The following is a 6831-nucleotide window of genomic DNA, read 5'->3' on the forward strand; positions in this document are numbered from 1 at the left end:
TTGTCGTTGTATTTCTCATTCTCATTCTTAATCTTTTCATTATTCATTTGTGAATATTCTTTCACTCCTTCAAAATAATCTAAAACAATATTGATTTTTTTTTTTAAATGGGCTATTAAAATGCTTAACGCTTATGTTGTCTCTTGGTCAAAGTGGGGTCAAAGGGGTCTTCGGGTCATCTTGATAACACAAGGATTAAATATAAACAGTATACACTGAATTAATATACAAAAGACCCTCGTTATTTTGTAATGGTTCAACATGTTTTGATATAACTCATTGACTTTTGAGCTTTCCATTCGCTAGAAGCTTTTCTTTCTGTTTTTTCATTTTATCAAGGTTCTTTTACTTTTACTACACAACACAAATATAATGTGGCACCAGAGGTGATTGAATTGTTCGCCCCTGAACACTAGGTTTAAAAGATTCCTTAAAAAAGAAAAAGAAAGAGGTTGACTTTACCCCTTTAAAACTTGAAATAAAAGCAGATCTACTGTGAATTAAATCAGGGATGGATAAATAGATTTATTAGATTTAATTTTAATTAAAATAAAGCCTAGACATCCATCCCTACTGAAACTTCTCCAGATTATCTAGTGAAGACCGAGATTTTCCCCAAACCCAAAATAATACACTTTTCTGTATCCTAGAGTCAGGATTTCCTGCGACATAGCTCAGATGGTGGTTGCTGCTGGTTAAATCTCAGGTCTTCGGATAAGGTTGTAGCCTTGTAACTCTGATTGATGGCGAGCTGGCTTTCCGAGTTGCGGCCTACTCCCATCGCTGGGTGACTCAGTGTCGCTTAAGTCGCTTCACAAGAAAAGCGTCTGCAAAATGCATAAAACAAAACAAAATGTAAAATCTCAGTGATGACAAAGCTCCTTAAGCAGCACTATTAAAAAAACTAAAACAGAATATACGTATAAAATATATATATATATGTATCTGTAAGTTGTATTTAAAGAAACATAAATAATGGTTAATAATGGGTTAAAAACAGACTGAAGCCGCAGTGGGTGGCAGTTGTAAGGAAGTGTCCTGTGGGAAAAAACACGACAACATGAAAGACGTTTGTTCGTATTCCTGCAAATAAATAGATGCACATTTACAAAGTGTTCACACATAAAAACCTGCATGACTTACACACACACACACACACACACACACACGTCCAGAGACATGGTCGCCTCAGCAGCTGCGGAGGGTTGCCGGCTCCGCTCTCCGTATGTTTGATCCTTTTCTCGGCCGGCAGCTTAACTGCCGAAGGAGAGAAAAACAGCAAAACTGAGCTAATGTGCGTCTTTGTCCTCCATGGGAGGGGAGAGTCTTTCTTCTCACCAAGTACAAATCGTAAGACTTTGGCTGCTTTCTCCCGGGACAGAGGGAGGCAATGGCGGAGAGAAAGATTCCAATCAGACATTGATCTGAACCAAACTAATCCCCCATTGGTGCCAATGTGACCTTAAAAAATCGGCTTAGAGCAGCTCGGTTAAACTGGACATGGTTCTCCATTTAAGCGGCCGCAGCACAGCCCACCCTAATTTTGCCACCCACAGACATTAGTAGAAGAGAATTAAGACATATACATTCATAACACTTTTCATGACAGTGGGGTCCAAGCAGGGGGGGGCACTATATCGGCCGCCCTCACACGGTGAAAAAAGGACCGACCCGCTGGCCCGAGTGAAGCGAAGATGTCTTATGTTAGTGTGTCAGTGTCTTTTATGTCTCGACACCATTTCAGTCTGACGTCTGGCATGTTCTTTGTGCAGTTGCGAGTTTGATTTCTGGTCTATGCACAGACGACAAGACAGTTTCCCTCCAGGCAGGCCCACGGGCACTGAGCAGACTTGATTCATGATGTACCTGGAAAACACGTTTGGTTGCAGGAAGAAGGAGCTCTGGATGGATATATATGTAAAAAACAAACAAACACTGTAATGTCTTTATTTTTAAACATCAAATGAAAAGATTAAAAAAGTATTTTGAATTTAAACATTTAAGGTTTTAACAAATAATTATGTGATGATTTGAATATATCAATAGGAAATGACATATATTCGAAAATAAGTTTATACTAAAAAAACAACTAAAAACCTTCTTTTTTGTGAAGAAAAAGAAATTTAAGAAAACTAAAATGATGTATTTGTTAAAACATATTTTGTCCTGCATTAAAATAGGTTGTATGTCAGAGCATCAGAGCAAGTATATAGAAATGTTCAATGTTTTCTGTTCTAATTTGCATTTTTTAGCATTTTAACAATTTAAATTTCTTTGCCTTTGTTCTTTTTATTTTCTATTAATCTTTCCATTTTAAGACATTTATTTAATTTAATTGCAATAACATATTGAAAACCTATTCTACCATTTCCCCTTCACATTCTTTGATCTTTTCTATTTCAAATAAAAATATACATATTTTTTAAACATTTTGTGTCATGATATTTTAGTATTCATATTTTGATTGTGTAAAAAACGGTTGTTAAAATATTTTTTTTAGTATGAATTTACTAATTTTCTTTTTCTCATATTAATTCATATACAAATATATTTTCAAACAGTTTGTAATAATAATACAAATATAAATACTACGACATTTTATATTTAAATAATAGAAATATACATGACAACCCCTCCTCCACAAAAAAACTAAATACATTAAAAATGAAAAAACTTTGTCAAATCCTTTAAAGTCACTTCGATGAATGTTTAAATCTTTCTTTGATTTTCTTTCCACATTTTTTATTATATTTAAACAGCTTATAAATCGTTATTTTACTTTTATTTTCATAAAAAAATTGTATTAATTTCATAACTAAGAGTTTGATTACCTCTGATGTAAACATGATCTCAAACACATTACTTGGTACGTTTTAATAATTCTTCATACATTACACTAAACCAGTTTTGGGTATTTATATTTCTTAGATATCGCAAGAGTAAAGTGGGGCGTCAATTTATGGAAAAAAATGAACTAAAAAATAAAATTGAATCCTGTAAATAGGAATAAAACTGTTAGCATGGGTTGTTTTCGGTACTCATCATTACTTTTTTAAACTAATAGGTAATTAAACTGGTAAATATCTGAGTAAAAGTGAATAAAACATTAAGGAAATACCAATAGATTGTTGTTGTTTGTACATTTTCATGAAAATAAAACTCAAACTAATATAATACATTTGTTAATTAATTAGTTATGTAATAGTTCAAACATAGAGGAAAGTTGGAATACTTTTATTATAGTTGAACATTTTTAAAGCAGGGCATTCAAAAAATATATATATATATTTTCACAGTCATTTCATGGGGGCCACTTGAATACAGGCAAAGGGTAGTAGGGCAGACTGTTTGCCAGGAATTCTTAGAATACTTGGACTCAGAAGAGAAGATTGTGAATTCTGCGTCATCTGTCAGAGACCAGAAGAAGAGCTTCTTCAGCTGTAACGTGGTAGTTGTTGCTTTTAATGTTAATTAATGTCTCATTTCTTCTCAGCTTTTCCCGGCATCTAAATACAGAGAAGGCTTCAAAGTCCTTTAGAGAAAAGCTCCACTCTCGCTTGGGAACATCTTGTCCAGACACGGCTGAGGTCATGTTTGCCAGGCAAGATAAGATCCAGAGATACGGAGCTGCGATGCAGACTGGCAATAGTTACGCAGTTGAAAATACATGAATACAGTTAGTTGTTCGCTCACAGCTCGCCGCAACTGTCACGGCAGCGTTCCCGGGCCGCGGCTGACATGTTCACGTCTGCCTCTGATTAGAGACTTTGACAATGAGCAGCCATAATCTGCTCGTCCGTGACTGCGAGTAGGAGGTCAGCGCCAGTGGAGAAGAGCCAAGTCAGAAGGGACTCTGTTTACGCGGAGTGGCACTCGGAGGGGGGACGCTGAGACCGAAGGGCGGCTCCCAAGCGACGAATGAGGGGTCTTTGGAAAAGCGGCCGGAATGAAAGATCTCGTTCTAAAGTCGCGAAAAATATCCACCGCAAGAAAACCAAACACATCTTGAGCTCGTCCCGGCCAGGCCTCCGTCGCCACTTCCAGGGATCAACGGCTAAACCAACAGCCGTGGAGAAGAGTTCGGGCTCTTTGGCAGCGGTCCAGAGCCCACAGAGAGGGTCCCATTATAGAGCCTGATCCTCCTTTTATGAGGGCCCCGGCACAAAGACGCCGCTGACGGACAGCACAGAAGAATTACACAAATCCACTGATCACAATTACACATGACACAAATTCAGCTTAGAGGTTCTGCTGGAGTTATATTCTCTCTGCCACAACAAGTAGTCCATTGTTGCTACTTTTGTTTTTGTTTGTGGTTCTTAACTCCGCTGTTATTGCTACGTTGTTTAAAAAGTGATACCAAGCTGTTTTTTATTTAATGTGTAAGAAAATATTGATACACTTAAATATATCGATATTTAACGGCATGAATTTATTAAAATGTTCGTTTAGATTTCAATAAAATGTTTATTGATTAAAATGATTTTATATTTTTTATAATTACAATTACCATGCAAATATTCCTGACGTTTTTTCATACTTGTGTTGCAATTACATTTCCGGCCACTTGATGGCCGCAGTCATTACTCCCCTGGTAGCTGAAGAAACAAAGCATTCTGGCGATGACTCAGGACAAGAGGATACAATTAACTCAAGCTGATTTTAAAGCTGATGTTTAAACACATTTTTGGTTTCAAAACAAATGAAAGCAGTTAGTAGTATTGTCGAGTACTTGACTACTTGTTGCAACAGTATCACAATATATTGCAATATATTGTATCGCTGCTACTTTATCGTGATATGCATCTTATTGCTAGATTCTTGACAATACACACTGCTAGTATTTTAAGTTTCAACAGCTACTTGTACTTCATTCAATTGTAAATCAATTGTAATCAATAGATAAAAACTTTATTGATACCTTTGAAAAAAAAAGTTATAATAAAATCCATTGAGAAATTAGGGAGAAACGATGGGAGCCACATGGCTTTGACAACATCTTCCTGCATATTCCGATCTCTCCAACTTCTACTCCCACATCACATGACGGATACACAACTGGCTCACGGTAATGTTGTTTTTTGTGGCGATGTTTTATGACAAACATTTACCGATGTTTGGTTCCAGTCCTGGACGGGTGTGTAAACTTTGACCGTGCGCAGTGAGGTGTTCTGTTTCCTGTTTAGTCTGCGCCAGCCTGACAACAGCAGCCTGATCCCAGACCTGCTGTCTGGTCCATGCACGTCCACATGAGCAGACACATGGCTGGAGGAGGTCAGCTGAGTGTCCAGCAACACACACACTCGTACGCGCTCGGACACTTTTTGAACTGCACACAAACTGTTAGCGAATGAGCTCATAAGACACACTTTCAGTTGCACTAAACTAAACCATACGTCTTAAAACTATACTTCTCATCTTTAAAACTTCTCTTTTACTATTTTCTTTTTACCATGTTGTTTTATAATCAGTTTGTATGGTGTCCTTGTGTGTCCTGAAAGCCGCCTTATAAATAAAATGAATTATTATTTGTATTATTACTTACATTATCTTATTTTCCACATTAATGGAAAGTGTAGGAAAATTTTATTTAATGCCATTGCATGCATGCGTGTGTGCATGCTTGTGTTCGTGTGTGTGTGTGTGTGTGTGTGTGTCAATTAATTAAAGGATTAATTTCTGTTGAGGGAACTATTCTTGCAGGCAATACACATTTTGCACAGGGGCAACAATTCCTAACCTTTGTTTTATCTCAGGGTGAAGGTGACCCAGAGACCGGAAAACAAATGTATTTGAGGTATCCCTTTTGTTGACCGTAGTCCGTAGTTCACCTTGACCCTCAGATAAGGTTTAAGCAGTTTAGGTCGAGTGCAAAACAAATGTATATTTACCTAACCAGACTTTTGAGTCCGATTTTTTCATTCCTTTAGGCTCAATTATCTTAATGATCTCTGTGTTTGTTTTCCCGACAAAAAAGTTTTATCTTATCTTATCTTAACCTTGTGTTATCTCAGGGTCAAGGTGAACTGGTGGCCCAAAACAAATGTGTTTTATGGTATCCCTTGTGTTGTGAAGCCAGGGAGGCCTTGACCCAGAGACAACATGTGGGTAAACTTTTACATTTTTTATATGTCAACATATCAACATAAATATTAGTATTACTATTATACTTTCATTTTATCCTTCCAGGCTGTTGCTCCTAAGCTTTGGAACGATCTTCCTCTCTCTTTGCTCTTGATGGTTCCACTGACTGCTTCAAGAAACATCTTAAGACACTTCATTTTGTTCAGGCTTTTCCTTGATTTTCTGGAACTCCTGTGTTGTTCTCAGTATTATCTTGACCTTTAAATTATATACTTTATTGAATTTTGTTTTGTTTGTTTCAGCACTTTGTGACCCTGGTCTGGAAAAGCGCTATATAAATACAAATTACTTACTTACTTATCTGGTTGGTTACATTAAATGACTCGGTGGATTGGATATGGCCCCCCACCCATGAGTTTGACACAGCTGGGTTCTGTAAAATGACACAATGAACTTTACATGAATCAAACTTTTCTTATGTTTTATAGTGACTGCCTTAAATAATAACATAACATAAATAAAAGAAGGTTTCAACAGATCAAAAAACACATCTGTGCTGCAGTGTTTCACTGTGAACACTTGCAGAAGTCTCAAGTTGGAGTCTGGCACGAGCATTGTTCCCAGCGCTTCTGAGGAGTAGAGAGACAAACTCTTGGAGTAAATGAGACCATTTACATAAACCACAGCACTCTGGACTCCTCAAGAGAGACAGATGTACTCAGGACTGTTCTTAAGACGCTCTCAATG

Source organism: Callionymus lyra, chromosome 2 (genome assembly GCF_982586985.1).
Source record: "Callionymus lyra chromosome 2, fCalLyr1.hap1.1, whole genome shotgun sequence".
Taxonomy (NCBI): Eukaryota; Metazoa; Chordata; class Actinopteri; order Syngnathiformes; family Callionymidae; genus Callionymus; species Callionymus lyra.